Here is a 19,740-nt window from a genome sequence, read left to right on the forward strand (position 1 = left end):
ACAGAGAAAAGAGAAATACAATTAAAACTAGAATGTAATGGAGGGGGGTTTATTTGCTAGGTTCCTTGTTGTTAAGAGAGGAGCACTTGACGTAAAAGAAAAGAATACGGGAATGTGTTTGAATTTCCAAAGATCAAACCTGAGCACAATCAGGGGAGGAAGAATGAGGAAGGAAAGAGTATTGATTATACATGCTTTGAGGAAATGGGATATTTACCCAGGAAAGAGGAGAGACCTAGTTAGGCAGAATATAAGAGTGAACTCGGAAGATCTAGTAGGCTATTATATAGAAGGGGAACAAATCTTAGTTTTATAGCTCCAGAGAGTAGTCCAGGGGATGGAAGTTACAGGGGATAAATTTCACCTTCAAATGAGAAAGAATCGTCTAATGATTCAAGTTATTTGAAAACAGAATTACTTGCCCTTCAAGATGGTGATTTTCTTATTGCTGAAAGCAGTTAAGGAAAACCTATTTAACATCCCTGAGGCAAGTTGTGTAAGAGATTTCTGTGAATTCACTGAGGGGTTTTAACTCTGCTAAAAGTCTGTGCCGAGTTCCTGCACTGCCTGTTCCTTCCGTACACCAAGGCAGCACAGGGTGGTTTTCTCGGTGACGTTTACATCTTGAAGTCTTCCTGTTACAACTCACAAGTCATGGAGATAGAAAATAGGTGACTGCCTACATCTCTGGCGCTAGTAAAACAATTCATGGATTTGAAGTCATTTAAGTCATCAGAGGTTGTACATTTTCACTTTTGAAAAATGGATTCTGTTTCTAAGCCTTCACTCACTTTCCTTTTCCCAGATGATTTTGACTACACGAACAAGTGACTGGATTTTTCTGTGCTACACTGGAGCCCCCTCGTTATGTATTTTCAGCATTTCTGCCTTTAGCAAATTTCATTCAGAGCATTCTGCAAACATCTCCATGACTTACTAGGTAGAATGTCTCTTCTCCCATGTGATAGACACCATTATTTGCACGGCAGAGGAAATCATGTTTTGCAAATTTACGAGAAGCAGACCACAAAACCCACACATCTCAACAGATCCTCAATCGAACCCGTGGGGGCTCGGTGTGTTCTTTTTCATCACAGCCTAAAGACAGTGGTGTGAACTGAAGACTTCTGGTGTCTTTACTGTGGACAACCAAGCCATTGGAAAAGGAGTCAAAACTACAGTCCTCTGCCCTGCCAGAAGATGAACACTACTCGTCAAAGTAAGTGGTAGCTTCTGTGCCCTCTGGTAAAAGGGCAGAACAGAGACATGTGTGGGGGCTGCTGGAGAGGGACACCATCTGTCGCACCTGTTGTGGAGAACAGTTGATCCCCAGACTGTCTTGTAGATTGCAATCACGAGTTGGCGTTTACAGGGTTGCTGTTTCCTCCTGGGTTCACATGCATTGCTGTAGCAAGTGCTTTATAAAACTTGATTTAAATTCAGATTTTGAAAAGCTCCAAGTGACCAAAATCCACCATCTTTTAGGGTAAATTGAAGAAATAGGACATCAACCCTTTGTTTTTGGCTTGTGAATTTGGAAAGCTGGTTTCTAACATTACCCTCAGGTTTTCAACTTGAATCACAATGTGTGGGTTTGCTTTTGAGCAGAATGTCTTTACCTTCTCATACCTTTGTAGTATTTGATGCAATACAGTAATTAATAGTTAATTTATATGAAAGTATATGTATACATGTGAGTATGAATATTATATATGTGAAATTTTGGACTTTTATTTCTGAAGCTTCATATAGAAAGTGGGAATTCCACTTAATATATTGTCACATGATATTTGCATGCGTATATATTATTAGGAACATAGGAGAGAATGCAAAGAACATATACCAAGCACAGTCCATCCCTTTGACAAACTTTAAAGAGAAACAGTATTTTATATGGCAGTAATATATTGTCAGTATTTGCGTCCTTCTCACAGACTTGAAAGTCAATAAATTGACAAACAATATAGTCTAAAAAGAATTATAAGATTCTAGGGTGTCCCTTGAATATAATTCTAGGGTGTCCCTTGAATATAATTTGCTGGTGAAAACATACTAAAGTGTTTTCAAATGATACTATACTTATTTTTCTCACCTTTTAAAGCACCAAATAATCCTCAAATGAGCCTTTTAAATGTAATGCAATCATAGCATTTTAGCTAAATTAAAAGAATTTTTGAGAGTCATTATCCCTAAAAATATTACACTAGTTTGATAACTAGTGTAAACGGTGTAAAAGATTTCCTTCGTATTTGACTCCTGAGTAGTTCTGTGAACCACTTCATTTATTCTGTTTCTTGTTCTGAGGGAAGGAAGGAAAGAAGGGAACATTTTGCCTTTGGAAGTAGGGCTATTAACAGGAGACCACTAGGCGGCAGCATGGAACTAGGAACCAGGAGCTTGGGTTTGGGCCTGCCAGTCCCCAGCTGTTTCTTTCAGGGCCATCTACATGCTGAGCTTCAGCCCTGACTGGGTGGCTCAGTTGGCAATAGATGGGTGTTTCTCTCTCACATCAACGTTTTCTCTCTCTTTCTCTCCCTTCCTCTCTCAATAAACATATGCTTAGGTGAGGATAAAACAAACAACAAATGTTTTAAATAAATAAACTCTGAGCTTCGGTTTCCTCTTCAGAGCTGTGCCAGAATTTTTGATATATCTATTGTTATTGTTGTTTTTAGGATTTTGTTGCAACTATGACCCACTTGGAGGGCCCAACGTGCTGGGGGACATGGGGTGGGAACCCATGAGTCTAGTTGTTTGGGGGAAGGTGAAGCCTCCTGGGGACACTCCGGTCTAAGGACAATGGTTTGAACCAGGTGCAGTGAGAAGCTTGGAAAGGGAGGGACCTTGGAGAGAGAGTACAGCCAGGGGTGTGCTCCTTCCTCTGACATATAATGCAGGATGCTATGTGTTCAATTCTCAGGGAGAGCAGCACATGCAGGTAGATATCAGTGTGCTGATTTGTAAGAGGACTTTGCTGTGTCAGGGCTCAGAACACTCACATCTCTGGAACCGGAGCATCCTTCCCTTCATGCAGACAGGCATGAAAAGCCAAACAGCGGTCAGGAGGCTGCTGGGTGAGAACTGATGAACAGCATCTGCGTGCATCTTTCTCCCTGGACATGGTCTTGTTGGGACCAGAACTTGTGAAGTCTGATAGCGAAAACCCCCTTTCTGTTCTTGGTGTGGCATACACAGCTGCCCACCAGGGCCGTTTTATTGACAGGCTTTGGAAAACAGTGGTTATGTGTCTTCGCGAGAACTTGAATGCATGGTCCGTGATTTCTCTTCTGAGCTGTCATTTGTGATCCTGGGGTATCATCAAGCAGTAGCATAGCTGAATGGTCAAGGACTTCGGGCACTAGAGCCAGACTGCCTGGGTTCAGCCATGGCAGCTGGGCAAATTCCTTGATCATTCTGTGATGTCACCTTCTTCGTGTCTGAAATGGGTAGCATGGTCATATGTGGGTTCCAAAATTGTCATGAAGATTAAATGAGTTAACACATGAAGCATCTGACATACTTCTTGCCATATAGTGAGTACTTAAAGTTTAGCTATTTTGAGAATGGACTTGCCTTTCTCTTTGCAATTTTTTGTGGTCTTCACAAGTTTAATATAAGTAATTACTGTGTTTCATAACACGCTGATTAGTTAGTTGACATAGCCCATTTTTAACAGTAGTATTCTTACTATTGTAAAGAATCATAATACTAAAACAAAACTTTTTAAAAATGAATGAGCATGTATTTCTTAGGCACGAAAAAATAGTCGTTTTTCCCTTATTCACTGTTTCCCTTTCTACATTTTCGGTTCCCTGAAGTCAACTGCTATCAGAAAATATTAAATGGAAAATCCCAGAAATAAACAATTCACAAGATTTAAATTGGGGGCCATTCTGAGTACATGATGAAATTTTGTGGTGGTGTTCGCTCCATCCCACCCAGGATGAGAATCAGCCCTTTGCCCAGTGTCTCTATGCTGTAGACTCTCCCAGCTGTTACTCGGTTAGCAGCATCCTTGGTTTTCAGATCCATCACAATATTGCTGTGCTTGTGTTCAGGTGACCCCTATTTTACTTACTAAAGACCCCACAGTGATGCTGGGAATTTGGATTTGCCAAAGAGACGCCATAAAGTGCTTCCTTCCATGAAAAGGTGAGTATAGTGCAATGAGATGTTTTGAGAGAGAGACCACCCACATTCACATAACTTATTCCGGTATATTGTTATAATTGTTCTATTTGGTTATTAGTTATTGTTGCTAATCTTTTACTGTGCCTAATTTATGAATTAAATTTTATCATAGGTGTGTATGTTTAAGAAAAAAATATAATATATATATGATTCAGTACTATGTGTAGTTTCAAGCATTCCGTGGGGTTCTTGGAATGTATCCCCAATGGATAATGGAGGGCTACTTTATGAACACCTGGTTGAAGTCTTTTTCAACTAGAGTCATGGCCTTCAAAGAACGACAAACTGTTGATCACTGCCAGAGCTGTGCTGTGGAGAAAGAGCCTTGGGGACTTGTTTTGCATACATTGGCCAAGTCTAATGTGAGATTTTTGCTTAAGTGTGTCAGGAGGTGTCTGTGCTATCTTATTCCCATTCCCATGGGAGGTCAGAGTAATTAAGGAAGACAAATAGTCCCAAAGCACGGGGTAAAAGTCACAAAATAAAAATAGAGGACAATTTTAAACCCCACAAATGGAGCTTATTTAGCAATTTTAAGTAGATGCAATTGAATGTGCTTCTTTGCAGTAGTTTTTTGAATCATTTAATTCATGTAAAATATATTATTCAAAGCAATTTTTAATCTCATTGTTTAAGGGTTTAGGACTTAATAAGCAGAAAGCTAAAAATGTAGTTCAATGTGTAAATCATTTGTACAAATAATCGATAATAGGATTTATTGGAGAATATAATAGCCAGTATAGCACTTAATCTTGAGTAACTGAATAATTTGTGAAGGACTTCATGACTCTATAAGAAATTTATAATCACATGGTTAGACTTAGATCAGTGCCTTGGGTAATTTTAGGATATAAAATAATAAAAATATTACAGAATGAATTCTTAAAATTTGGAATATAAAGAGCTTGATTGATGCTGGAGAATCATTGTTTTAAATACACTTCTTTTAGCTGTCGGATATACCCATTGGCTTTTAGCGCCAGTTTGTAGTTAGAAAAACCCCCGTCACATTCCCTCTGTTTTCAGCGCCCTCTCCCACTGTTTCACCTGTCCGGAGTTGCACGTGTTTGCCAAGAGACTGCCACTAAAAACAAAATCAAAAATCAATGTTTGTTTATCATGTTTCTTAAAGCAACTGTGTGTGTGTGGTGCTGTGCAGCAAGTGGCATAAGAACTCTCCTTCCTGGTGACAGTAATGAGAATGGGCTGGTTCTCAGAGAAGGGTGCCCACGGGCACCCAGAGGCACCGCCTAGGGTCACAGTGCCTTCAGTGTGTCTCCACAGACAGTGGTCTGGCTCTCCGCTTAGTAGGTTTAGAAACTCAATTTGGTCCATGTATCTAGATAATCAGCCTCTTAGGGACTCACATTATGCATCAATCTGAAATGATTTGGTTAAATCAAAATCCCAATTCATTAGGTTGCAGTGAAGGAATGTGTAGCCTTCCCTGCTACCATATATCTAAGCGGGCCAGGACAGGCTCTCATTTTGCTTCCTGTTGTGACCAAGGTGCCTGGCTCGGTATTTTGCACACAGCAGCCATTCAGTAGGTAGGAACTAAATTTACAAAGGAAGAAGAGAGACAGAAAGGGAGTGAGACTAAGGAAGGAACATAATTCTGAGTGAAATCTCATCCAGATCATAAAAGCTCAGTATTCCATCTTGCCTCTCAGAAAACACAGGTGAGATATACTATTTCATACTTGTTCATACTAGTTCTTCAGAGTCCACTTTTCCCCCTTGAGAAAAATAAAATTAATTGAATTGTTTTGCCTTTTGGCTTTGATATTCAGCCTTCTTCATTCTCTGTGAAACTCGGTCTTCCTTCAGAGAGAGATTACACTAGAACTGATGCAGTCTCAGCATTTCCAGCTCAACTTTTCCAGCCCTACCTCCCAGAGACCCAACCCTGGTCAGCTTGCTCCGACTTCCCAAATCTCCTGGGTGCATGTTCACAGATTGTGCCTGTGTTCCTGGAGGTAACCTCTTCCACATTCAGGGCCCCTTCTTCACCTGTAAGAATATTCCACAAACAGCACCTGAAAGAGGAGCCAGTGCTCCACTAGTAGGTCATATATTTCAACACCCCCCCCCCCCCACACACACACACACACAAGGTAATAAGCAAAAAAGAAAAAGGACTTTTTATATCCAATTCATAAATGTCTGTATATGAACCAAATTGCTACCTGTGCCTTCAGAATGCCCCACATGTGTTGACAGTACAAATCGCATCCTGTCTGACTTCTGGGGCCCAGGGTTGTGCAACCGTTTTCTAAGTGAAAAAGTTAAACAGTCTAACGATTCCCTCATTCTAATTGTTGGCCCAAATCAGGACCATGCAGACCTGAAACAAAGAACCACTTAACGAACAGCCCGAGGCTTCCATGGTTGATCAAGTCCCTGAATAACTCCACCTGCTTCCAAGGAGGCAGAGACCAGATGGAGTCTCCTGGGTGATGCGAAGGAATCTCGCGGCCTTTCCCTGTCCTGGGTCACAGTGAACTGGGGAGTCGGACTTCTTTTCTTAGCTTTCTTTCCCAGCAAATGCCTAGGGAAAATTTCCCTGTTACGGCTGTTACTATTATCTTTATTATTAATGCTAAAAATAGGAAGATATTTTTGAGAATTTTGACCATTGTGATGATGCTAGTAATTACTTCTGGCAAGCAATCAAGTCTGCTCTGGCCAAGCCTTTTCCTAGTATTTGACAGATATGAACTCATTTAATTTTCAGAACAACTCTGTGAAGTTGTATCTTTCTCATTAAACAGGTGAGGAAGTTGAGGCCTGGAGGGTTCAGAAACTTGCTTCAGATCACACAACAATAAATGGCATAACCGGTCTTCTTAGACTCCAGAGCCTACCTCTCAACTAGTACTTTTGTCCTCTTCTAGCTTTAATCCCAGGAAGGTACTTAGTTGCATAACACATACTAACAAAAGAAATCTCAGATTTCTAAAAATCTCATTAGATTGCTTTTTTACATGGACCCTTTGCTCAATTCTGACTTTCCTGGTGGCAGGTAAGTAGCTCTCACCTACCGTTCTGCTCTGCTAAACTTTGTATCCCTTTAGGATGCTCATCCCATCCTATTAAAGGGGAGGAGGAAGACTAGGAGAGGTAGAAGATAAATCAGTTATTTGTGTTACCAGAACAGCTTCGGGTGCAGTTGAGAGACTTTGAAACTGATGCATAAAATTAAGCTTCAGGATTCTCTACTTCTTTAGTACTGCATTCATCTGGATGTAATGAGATGAGTTCAGCCAGTAGCCAAATCCCACTTAACAATTGTGGTGTTAGTATTAGGAAGAAAAACTTCATGTATTATACCGCTGCCATTGTTGCCCTAAGAACATTTGCTTTATCTTTTCTTTTTATGTTTGGAATTCTGTAAATATAATTTACGAATAGCATTTAATTAGTATGAAATCATAGTTTTCCAATTTCACAGTATTGACTCGTATTTTTAAATGTTTTTACAGGCAAGCTAATATATGAATTCTTTCATATCTTTTGCTTTTGTATGATTTTTCAGAAATTATTGATATTAACAGAAAGATATGCAGACAAATGAGAGTCTATCCTATTTTGAATGGTGCCTAGAGGAGATAAAATTTCTTTTCTAAAAGTTTCAGTGTTCATTGAAGGAATTACTCTCTAATATCTAGTTCCTGTTCCTGAGGGTGAGTTGCATTTTCTCCAGCTTCATACCCTTGGAGATGGAGAATAGTTTGTAATAGGAACAGGAAGGGATTCACTTACAGTCTATGAAATATTATGAGTTTTAGATATATGGAGAAGACCCAGCAATTAAATTTTAATTGACCTCCAGATTTGGACAGCAATCAAAGATTTTTCTCTATAGTAACAATTACACACACCACTGATCTGATATCAAATATTTATGTCTCCCCCTGCGTGCTAGAGAACTAGCATTTTGCTAGTTACTGTTATTACCAGGGCAATTCAATAGAGGGCAAAAGAGACTAAAAATGTCATTTCACAGTGGAAACTGTAAGAGAAAGTAATAACAAGCCTGGAAAAGATTAAGTACAATTGGAAATGAGTCTAAACTGAAATAAAATACTGTATTTGAGTGACTTTTTTTAGGGCTATAATTTTAACCTCTACCAAAGAATTGTTGTTTTGCCTATTCCTGAAACACACACACACACACACACACACACACACGAAGACAAAGACAAAGAAGCCTGATGCTAGCTGGAAAACAAAAGCTCTTCCTCATTTCCTAAAAGTACTTTCTTTTCTAGAAGTATGGTTTAAAGAAGACTCTTTCATTATGCCTTGGGGAAAATGTAACCATTTAAAAAAATGAAATAGAAATTATACTTTCCTTTGGAAAACATTGTTTCTTTTGTTGTTGCAATGTAGAAAGCAGTAACAGAGTAAACTCTGCCTGTGCAGGACCCCATCAAACACTTCCAATGGCTCATCCACCTTAAAGGACTAGAGCTCTCTTCACATTGCCATCATTAATCACCGCTACTATGGTCACCACGTTACGAATTGCTATACTGTAATATCTTTGGGGGTACAATCTTGCAGCAAATTCCCCCAAATCAGGTACTTTTCAGGAACTATTACAGAGGTGCCCTTGAAGAATTTATGATTTAGTAACTTGCATTAAAGTATTATATTGCCATTCTTTCATGATGTTATTTCTTTTCTGCTGACATTTCTGGTGCTTTTATTTGGTTCCAGGGAAGCCGTGAAATTCTGTTATTTCTTCCCATTTGGCTCCAAATTGCACCCCAGCAGAACTCTCCAGGATCTCTTCGATCTCCACCGGGGCCTCTGAACGGGGGCGGCTGCAATGAGGATGCGGTCCCTCGGAAAAGTGCTTGTATAATCCAGAAGGGCAGACGGGACCAGAGACAGGAGAAGATAACTGGTAACAGAAAGCAGTTCTGAATGAATGATGTGCCTGGACAGAGTTCAAAAGAAGGAGAGAACACTGGGTGTGCTGGAGACTGGAAGGGCTTCATGGAGGAGGCTCTGGGAGGGATAAGGTTCTCTGGGGGCAGAGATGGGAGGAAAGTTGATCTCCAGATGATGTGTAAAAGTAATGTGAAGGCCGGCAGGATGGAAGGAGTAAGGATGCTCGTAAAGCTGAAAATACATGTCTGTGTGTGACGGGGGTTCATGAAGACAATAAATAGGTGAGCCCTAGACAGTGTGGCTCAGTGGATAGAGTGTCAGCTGGTACACCAAAGGGTAGTGGGTTTGATTCTAGTCAAGGGCATATACCTGGATTGCAGGTCTAATCCCCTACCCCGGTCCGGGTGCATGCAGGAGGCAACCAATTGATGTGTCTCTCTCTCTAATGGATGTCTCTCTCCCTCTCTTTCCCTTTTCCTTTTCTCCCTCCCTCCTTGCCTTCTACTCTCTCTAAAAATCAGTGGAAAAAAATATCCTCAGGTAAGGATTAACCAAAAAAGAAGAAAGAAAAAGAAATAGGAGATAAGGAGAAAAAAAGTTGTGACAGGCCTTGAATGTCAGGCTAGGAGATTTGAACATTATTGTCTATTTGTGTGGGAGTTGTTGAAGATCTCTGGAATAGCGAAGTAACAGGATAAAGGTGGTATTTTAGGAAGATTAATATGGGAGCAAAGTGCAACACAGATGTGAGAGGAGCGGGAATTCCCGCCCCAGAATAGGAAGACATATCAGGAATTCCTATAAAATACAAGGCATCATTCATTCATTCATTACCAAGCAATTACTGAGTGTTCATTGTGTGATAGGCAGAACTGTAGGCCCCAGGAATATAATAATTAACATGGTGGGTCCAGATTTTGTAGGGACTGAAGTTAAAACAATTTGCAGGGCCTTCTTTAAGAAAAAAATGTAAAATTAAATATAGGGAATATAGGATTTTATCATTTACTTAAAAGATAAAAAATAAGTAAATAAAAACAAACAAAATTTGCCACATTATAGAAATGGTAGTTTTAAATGGACATGGTAGTTTTTACCCTTTTTTTAAAAAGAAATTAATCAATATTTCTTTCTTTGCCAAGAATACGCAAACATGGTTTATTCCTTTTTTATCCTAAGATATAGTTTCAAGAATCTCTATTTATAGAAGTGATTGGGGGTGGGGGGACTTTTTTAAAAATGCCATTTCCCTTAGTCTTCCTGATTGACTCTTCTGTATTAGCCAACTTGAACCAAATAGTTTGCTGCAATGTACTGCCTTTAAGATATCTCCTCTGAGGGATTTGGCAAGGAGATGGTGATTTTATTTAAAGTGGCTGTTTTTTCTCTTTCTTCTGTAACTCATTTAATAAGTAATTCACATGAGTCACAAGGCCAGGCTGCCAAAAGTTTGAGATATTTCCAGGAAAACTGGGTAGGGTGGGGTGAATATCAGAATCTATAAGAAGAAAAGTTAAAAAACAATACCCCTATGTTTCTGAGTTGACACACAATTCCAGTTGCTTACTCCTAAACTCAAGAAAACGTTGTTGTTGTTCTGCATTGCAGAACTGGTGTTCTCTGGCTTCTGTATGTAAGAGGCAGTAGCATGAAATTGGATTCAAGCATATCTGAGTTTGAATTCCTGTTTCATCATTTACTAGCTCTGCCAGAAACTACTAACTGATCTAAGTACTCATTGTCAACTTATGTTTAGTAATAGCAAATAGTAAGTTTTATTAGGGTACAAGGCTGCCCAGGCATAGGTTACATTTCCCAGCTTCCCTTGCAGCTAGGTGTGGCCAAACAGTCAGGTTCAGGTCAGTGCAATGTAAGCAGAAAGGATCTCTTCATCTCCTTCAGAACAAAGCTACTTGTTCACAATGTTGTCCTTCCCCACCTTTTGTAGGCTGGAATATAGTAGTGACCAAGCTTTAGCCGTGCAGGATATGACAGTGCAAGATGAAGGGAACCCGGGTCCTGGAGTGATCTCATGGAGCAGAGCTGCTCTCACAACCTGGAATGCTCACATTGGGGCTGTTAAGAAATAAGCATCAATTTAATTAATTAAGCAGCTATATTTTGTGGTCTTTTTATTACAACAGTTTCAAACTATAACCTGGAAAACACACTTAAGCGCCCTCTGTGTTTAACCCTTCTGACTCTCCATTTCTTTTTCTGTAAACTGAGCATAATGTCCATCTCACATCCTGGTTGTGAAGATTAAATGAGAAATGCATGGGAGGACCACATGAGAGGTGCATGATAAATATTTGTTTTCTTCCCTTCATGTGGGAGCATGTGTTTTATGTATCTTTTCAGTGAATATAGAAAACACAGACATTTTATGTCAAGCTGCTGAATAATGTGATTCACACTGTACTGGGGACACTCACTCGAAGACAGTCCAAGTGTTGTTTGAATAAACTCAGGAAATAACCACATTAATCAGATGAAATCTAGTTGATCCAGCAACAGTTCCCCCATTAAATCTCTAGTACGCAGCCCAATGCCTGGCGCAAAGTGGGCCCTTGATAGATATTTATGGAAAGAACAACTACTCAGCCACAGACCACTGGGAGCAGAGGGTGTGAGCGCCCAGGATTCTGAGTGATGACTCTCCTGCTGTGAGCACTGGTTGGCATTAATGCACCAAAAGGACCTAATAGATGCAGGACGCACGGATAATGATGCTCAAACGTTTTAACGAGATGATAAGCTTCTGGAGGGCCAGTTCTGTGTCCTGTTTTCTGCTATATTCCATGTGTACAGCACATAGTAAGACTAAGTATTTGTTGAGTGAGAAGAACATTGATATACATGTGAATTAGCCATTTTTAGCTCTATCACTTCCCTCTTCAACTCTTAGCCCCGCCCCAGTGAATGAGGAAACTGGCACAAGTGGAGCTTCTTGCCCAAGACGACACCGTTCAAATAAGTAGCAGAGTCAAGATTCCAACCCAACGCAGGCCTTACTGGGTGCTTGGAGGTCTTTCCGCTTGAACCCAGGTAGCCGATCTTTCCTGAGAGCAGACTTTGAGACAAGGAAGATGTTTGTGTACCATGGACAAAGAAAAGCAACACAAAGGAGAAAGGGGAAATTGGGTGGTTGCATTACCTGTTTTGTGGTTTTGCAGATTTACCTAGATAATACACAACCCACAGCGGTGGTCATCACTTCTTGCTTCTCAGATGGTATAAACAGTTCTAAAGGACCCCTCCCATTTTCTTCCACCAACCTGAGGTGTAACTAGAACTTTTAAATTCCTATAGGGGAAAAAGTTTAAATAATGTTTTAAAGACTCTGTGAAGCAGCCAGATTAACAAAGCTCCAGCCTTCAGCCCTGGGTGCTGTTTACACTGGAGAGGAGAAAAGGGGAAGCTGCCAGCAGGGTTATCATGTGCCAACTAGCTGACTCTCGGTGCCCTGCACTTTGCAGCACAGACATCAGAGCAACAGGGAGCCCCTGATCCCGAGCCAGATAACTCTGCTCTTCAGCAGGGGGCAAGCAGGCTGCTTCCCCAGGGCCTGGGTGGCTGAGGAGCTGACTCGTCGGGGCTGGCTGAAGATGCCATTCTGAAGAAGACAAGGTTTCCCCCCGCAACATACTTCCCCTCCAAACATATCTACACTACATCTGTTTTTAGAGGCATATTGTTTTTTAGCAACTGTCTGATAAGAAAGATATTAGCCAACTAGGTTTTAGTTGGATGCTTTTACAGGGATATTTGCATATTTAAAAAGCGGGTGAGGATGAAACATTTCAAGGATCCTATTATAGTCTTTTTTTTTTTTTCTGTTTAGATTTGAAAATGCTTCCTCCATTGTATCTCTGGACTATTGGCTAACTTGAAAAATAGAAACCTGTGATTGGGCATCCTTCTTATTCTTCTCAGAACCCACTCACCCCCAGTAAGATAAATTCATAGTTATTTGTATTAAACAGTGTGTGTGTGTGTGTGTGTGTGTGTGTGTGTGTGTTTCCAGGTTTAGAAAGTTTCTACAAGTATTTGGTCTGAGATGCCCATGATAATGTTTACTTAATTAATACTTTTGAGTAATTAATACTTTTTTCCCTCCTGCCTTTATTCTTTCTTTTTATCCCTTCTTTTTTTCTAAGCTGTATCACAAAGGTGGACCACGTTCAGCGTTGGCATTTGGAAACGATGTCAGTCCCCTTCTGATTCTAACCCTGGATCTGGAGAAGAAAGATGTTTTTAGGATTTTGTCATCCTGGGTCTAAACTTGTGAACACTCTTTGGTGAGAAGCGGTAGCCACAAAGGACAGTAGTAGAATTTGCCTTCGATCTGACGTGTCTCTGGGCCATGACTGTGTCTAATACACGGGTGCTTGGCAGCCACACACTAATCAAGGCCACACTCACATCTAACCCAGTGGTGGAGACAGATATAGACAAGGAAGTCTCTGCCACTACCTCAACTTTGTGTCATTTGAGGTTTGGACTAGATCCTGATAGAAAGAAATTGTTTGCAAATCAGGAAATATAATAAGGGAACAGAAATGCACTGAGAGAGAGGGAAACCTTGGGGTGGACTGAGGCTTTCGATTGCTGACTTTGTGAACAAGGGAGAAAAATTAGAAGCCAGAGACATGAAACGTACAGGCCTTTGTAAAACAATGCGAAACCTCTTCATAGTTTTCTTGTTGCGCTATGTACGGAAGACGGGTGTGGGGGTGACAGGGAAGGACAGGTCGGGCAGCTCAAGGAAGGAAGAGAGAAGGGAAGCCGACTCAGGTGTGAGAGATTCCTTGTGAAGTAGAAACTATGTTCCTTCTCTTCACAGCCCATTTTTAAAATGTGGTCCACTTTCTACTTGGAGGGCGGAGAGGTGGAGCATCGAATGGCTGGTAAAACCAAACTAGGCTGACCTTGGTACTAAATGGGTGAACACTACATTTCCTTAGAAATAATTATAATCCACAGGTAGAAAAATACGGAACATTCCTGGAAGTCATTCAAATGTATAAAAATAATGCATTTACGACTATTTAAATTACTAGACAAAATTTAGTATTGGTTTAAAGCCTTTTTATTAGAGTTATGTTGCTTCGCTGAGCTCTCATTTTGGAATCCAGGAGATAGGCAGTAACCCCTACTGACTACTCAGGTCTTCCTTCCCCCAGAGCCAGCAGCAGCTGAGAATCCACCGCAGCACAGCCTCCGGGGGCGGGGTGGGGGCGGGGTGGGGGCGGGGGCGGCGTGCCTCAAGAACAGGCAGTCCCACTTTGCGGTGAACACAAGAGGCATCCCTGGCTTCATTGTCGGGCCAAACAAGAGACACTTTCCGGTGTTTTAGAGATTTTGTAATTGTTTCACAAAGAGATACCGCAGTGTTTGTTTGTTTTATGCTGCTCTTATTGGAGCATAGACTATAGAAAGGTCCTAGCACAATGTTTTATATTCCCAAATCCAGTGGAAAAGAGGATCCCACCTTCCAGTACAGGTAAGACATGCTTTGTTAAAGACAAGCAGAATTCATTTCAGGAGGGCCTCTGAGAGGCTTTGTGAATCCCTAAAGGGGCACCATGTAGAGCATTTCCCTAATGTATTTCATTACCAAACTATTTTCTTCAAAATTTTTTTCTTTTAACCAGGTCATATCAAAGGACTGGAATACTAAACTCAAAGGCTTCCTTAGAGGTTCACTGTGTCACTACCTCAATGAATGTTTACGAGACCAGACAGCAGTACTTAATAAGCACCTATTATGCACCAGGCACTGTCTTGGCTGTTGAGTATATGGAGGTGAAAGAGACAAAATCTTTGTCTTCAGTAAGCTTACCTTTACTGAAGAGAGACAGGAAACAAACAAAGTATCACAAGTGCAACGAAGGAAATAAAAGAGTCTAATGTGACCCATCTGAGCTGAAAGCTAAATTAGAAAGAGGAAGGGGCTGTTCAAAGGTTGGGTGGAATCTTTTGAGAAAGGAAGAACAGCATATGCAGACCTTGACATGGACATCTATCTGGCTGGGGTTCAAGATCATGTGGCTGGAGAGGTCCCACAAGGGGAGCGAGGAGATGAAGAAGCATGCTTTCTCAAGCTCGAGCCAGTAGTAAGCCACTGGAGCCTCTTCTTTGGTGTTTGTTCATTTGTTTTCAATTTTTTTACTTTTTATTTTGAAGTACTTTCAAAGTTACAAAGAATATGCAAAAATATACAAAGAACTCTCATACATCTTTTACCCAGGTTCCCCTACAAATCTATGGTACAACCATCTAAAATTTAGGAAATTAATATTGATATAAACCTATGGCCTAAGAGATCCCATTTAATTTCTGCAATTATCCTAATAATATCCTTTATAGCAAATTTTTTTTTTCTTTTGGTACAGGATCCAATCTAGAATTGTAGGTTGCATGAATTCTTATATATTTTTTTAATCTACTTCAATCTGAAATAGTTCATCAGTCATTCCTTGTCTTCTGAGACATAGACATTTTAAAAGGTTGCAGGCCAATTATTTTGCAGAATGACCTTCAGTTTGGGTTTCTTTGATGTCTCTTCATAATCAGATTTATTATATGCCTGTTTGGTAGGAATTTCACAGAAGTTATGCTGTATTCTTCTCAGGATGTCATCAAAAGGCACATGATGTTAATTTGTCCCATTTCTAGTGATATTAATTTTTATCTAGGTGATGTCAAAATTAATGAGATTTCTCCACTAGAAAGTTATTATTTTTTACCTTTGTAATATATTGTTTTATGAGGGAAATGCTTTGAGACTATATAAATATCAAATTCCTCAAACTTTCACCCCTGGTTTTAGCATCCATTGATGCTTCATGTCTGAATCATTATCATGATGGTTGCCTGGTGGTGATGTCCCAATTTCATCATTCCTTCAACATTTATTAGTTCCATTCCAATGGAAGGAAAAGTTTTCCATTTCCCCCTGTTTATTCTTTCATCCATCCATCCATTCATTCATATTTGTGTGGACTCATGGATTCCTATATTCAATGGGTTATAATTTGTTACTTCATCATTGCTTTGGATGCTCAAATTGTCCTAGATTTGGCCAGTGGGAGCCCCTTCAGGACACATCCTGTGTCCTTCTAGTAGGTCTTCACCATTTTCAGCTCTTCTTTACTTTCTGCCCAATCTCTCTCCAACTTTCCAGGCTCCTCTTGTGCTTCTGCAGCCTCAACCCTGGAATCAACCATTTCTCCCAGGATCTCTGGTTCCTTTTAGTGGGAAGTGGTATTTGTAAACCAAGATCTCAGTGCTATGTGTGGTCATAGTCATTAGGATGTTATTTCTTCAAGACCCTCTCATTGAAAAGAGTTAAGAAATACACACACACACACACACACACACACATAAAACATATACATATAACATATATCTTCATCTATTTCTATATTTCTATATCTAGCTAGCTATATATGTTTATATACACACACACACATACATATTTTAAAATACCATGATTTCTCTAATACCTCCAATTCCAATCAAAACAAGACTCATCCTAGCCTTCCCTTTTTCCACATTGTAACTTATTTGCTCATTTCTCCTTTAGGTGGCCAATCTCAACCCCACCACCACTCTCTCAACTTTGGAATGCTTCACCCTCCAACCACCTCAGCTTTGACTGTGTCCTTGGTCCCCGCTCTTCAGGCCCTGCCACCATGGCTACCACAAAGAAAAGGAAATGGAAGAAAATCAGTAAATATCTTGAAAGAAAATAATAAAGACAGAGACAGGAACAAAACAGAAAAACACTTAAGCATTTTTTCCCTTTTAAAAAAGTAAAATTTAAAACATACAAAAAATAGAGAGAATGGTATACTGACCCTTCCCATCTCCAAACATTGACAATCCTTAGCCCTTGGCCAGCCTTATTCAATTAACACCCCTAGGTCCCCCCCCCCCCAGATTATTTTGAAACAATAATACTTGAAATCATAGTATTTCATTTACAAACACTTTTATATGCATATCGATGAAGTACAGAAGAGGAAATGCTATGTGAATTCTGAGACTGAGTAATCGAAAGGGTAGAGCTTCTTCAGTTTGGCGCTGGCTCGCTCTCTCTTTCTCTCTCTCTCTCATACTGTTCACCTTTTTTTAAAATCTTATAAACATTTTATTTTTTAAATTAATTTATTTTTGTTACAGATGTTTCTCCTTTTCCCTCCCAGACACCCTCCTTCCTATCCCGCCCCCAACCCCACCCCAAACATTTTTGTCAATGTCCATTGCATATAAGTTCTTTGGTTTATCACACCCTTCCACCCCCTCTTCTGAAGTTTGTCAGTCTGAACTGTACAAGATGTTCACCTTTTGAAGCCAAATACTACATTGTGAAAAAGCTAAGATCACATGGAAAGACCATGTATACATTTCAGCAGATTGCTGACAGCCATCATTAACCATTACACATGTATGTTGAATAGGCCTTCAGATGGTTCCAGCCTTCAGTGTTTGAACCTTCCAGCTGAGGCTACAGATGTGGAAGAGAAACCATCTCTGCTCTAACCTGTCTGAATTCCTGACTCACTAAAACCACAAGAGGTAATAACTGTTGTCCGACCATCTATAAAATTTCAGATGCTTCCTATATAAAGTAAGTTATTCATACAAGGTCCCTCTCCCCAGTAGAAAATCCCTTCCTTTGACATTCCAACATCAATCAAGACTCAATTACAACAGAAGGGTAGACAGTACACACAAGGGGTGCACCTTGAGGGCCCAGTTGGGATGATCGGGGAAGCTGTGCCACTGGACCCTACAGGACACCTACTACAATAGGCAACCCTACAAAGCCTAGGAGACATAGCAACTCCACCTAATACATAGAAACAAACACAGGGAGGTAGCCAAAATGAGAAGACATAAAATCATGTCCCAAAGGAAAGAACAGAATAAAACTCCAGGAAAAAAACTAAATGAAATGGAGATAAACAATCTAACAGATACTGAGTTCAAAATATTGGTTATAAATTTGCTCAAGAACTTCATGAGGATCTCAAGAGCATAAAAAAGGACCATTCAGAAATGAAGGATGCACTAACTGAAATAAAGAGTCATTTACAGAAAATCAATAGTGGAGTAGGTGAAACTGAGAGTTAAACCATCTATTTGGAATATAAGGAAGCAAAAAAAACCCCAACCAGAACAGCAAAAAGGAAAAAGAATTTTAAATAATGAGGACAGTGTAAGGAGCCTCTGGGACAACTTCAAGCATACCAACATTCGCATTGTGGGGATGCCAGAAGGATAAGAAAGAGAACAAGAAATTGAAAAACTATTTGAAAAATAATGACAGAAAACTTCTCTAACTTGGTGAAGGAAATAGACATACAAGTTCAGGAAGCACAGAGTCCCAAACAAGATAAACCTAAAGAGGTCACACCAAGACACATCATAATCAAAATGCAATAGGTTAAAGAAAAAGAGAGAATCTTAAAAACAGCAAGAGAAAAGCAGTTAATTACCTACAAAGGAGCTCCCATAAGACTGTCAGTTGATTTCTCAAAAGAAACTTTGCAGATCAGAAGGAAAAGCAAGAAATATTCAAAGTGATAAAAAGCAAGGACCTACAACCAAGACTACTCTACCCTGCAACACTATTATTTAGCATTGATAGACATATAAAGAGCTTCCCAGACAATAAAAAGCTAAAGAAATTCATTGCCACCAAACCAGTATTGTATGAAATGGTGAAGGGTCTTCTTGAAGAAGAAGATAAAAAATATGAACAATAAAATGGCAATAAATACATATCTATCAACTACTGAATCTACAAACAAAATGAACAAGCAGAACAGAAACACACTCATAGATACAGAGAACTTTTTGTTGGTTGCCAGATGGGAATGGGGTTGGGGGAATGGATGATAAAGGTGAAGGGATTAAGAAGTACAAATTAGTAGTTAGACTGAGGAACTTTAAAGGAGACGGCGGGGGTGGGGGGTGGGGGAATGGAAAGAGATAAACCAAAAAACTTATATGCATATATGCATAACCAATGGACACAGACAATAATGTGAGGAAGGCAGGAGGGTGGTGGGAGTGGGGAGAAGGGCGTCAATGAGGGAAAAAAGGAGGGACATCTGTAATATTTTCAACAATAAAAATAAGTTTAAAAAAAGAAAATACAGAGAATTAAAATATAACTAAACAATTAGGTAAACATTAACAGTAAGGTATATTAAATACTAGCATGGAGAAATACAGGATGTTTTGCAAGTATATAACAGAGGCATTCAGTATAAACTGGGGAACATCAAGGAAGTCTTTCATAAGAAAGCGAAATTTAAACTAAGACCTGGTGGATAAATGAAAGCCAGTTCAAGATAGGGGAGCCCTGGCCAGTTTGGCTCAGTGGTTAGAGCATCAGCCTGCAGACCCAAGAGTCTTGGATTTGATTCCTAGTCAAGGGCATGTACCTTGGTTGCATGTTTGATCCCCGGCCCTGGTTGGGGTCATGCAGGAGGCAAGAAATCAATGTGTGTCTCTCACATACATGTTTCTCTCTCTCTTTCTCCCTCCCTCACTCCTTCCACTCTATATCAAAATCAATGGAAAAATATACTCATGTGAGGATTAACAACAACAACAACAAAAGATGGG

At 39.9% G+C, this 19,740-nt stretch overlaps 1 long non-coding RNA gene across 2 annotated transcripts; it reads left to right on the forward strand.

Moving 5' to 3' along the window:
• Nucleotides 1-864: 864 nt before the first annotated feature.
• LOC118624754 lies at nucleotides 865-16,864 on the forward strand. Of its 2 annotated transcripts, XR_004958426.1 has the most exons (6): nucleotides 865-1,219; nucleotides 4,059-4,152; nucleotides 8,917-9,106; nucleotides 12,938-13,045; nucleotides 14,751-15,237; nucleotides 16,685-16,864. It is a non-coding gene; the product is annotated as an uncharacterized LOC118624754 (long non-coding RNA). The 2 variants fall into 2 exon arrangements; XR_004958427.1 differs by lacking the exon at nucleotides 12,938-13,045.
• The last annotated feature ends 2,876 nt before the right edge of the window (nucleotides 16,865-19,740 follow it).

This window comes from Molossus molossus, unplaced genomic scaffold (genome assembly GCF_014108415.1).
Source record: "Molossus molossus isolate mMolMol1 unplaced genomic scaffold, mMolMol1.p scaffold_m16_p_10, whole genome shotgun sequence".
In the NCBI taxonomy this organism is placed as follows: Eukaryota; Metazoa; Chordata; class Mammalia; order Chiroptera; family Molossidae; genus Molossus; species Molossus molossus.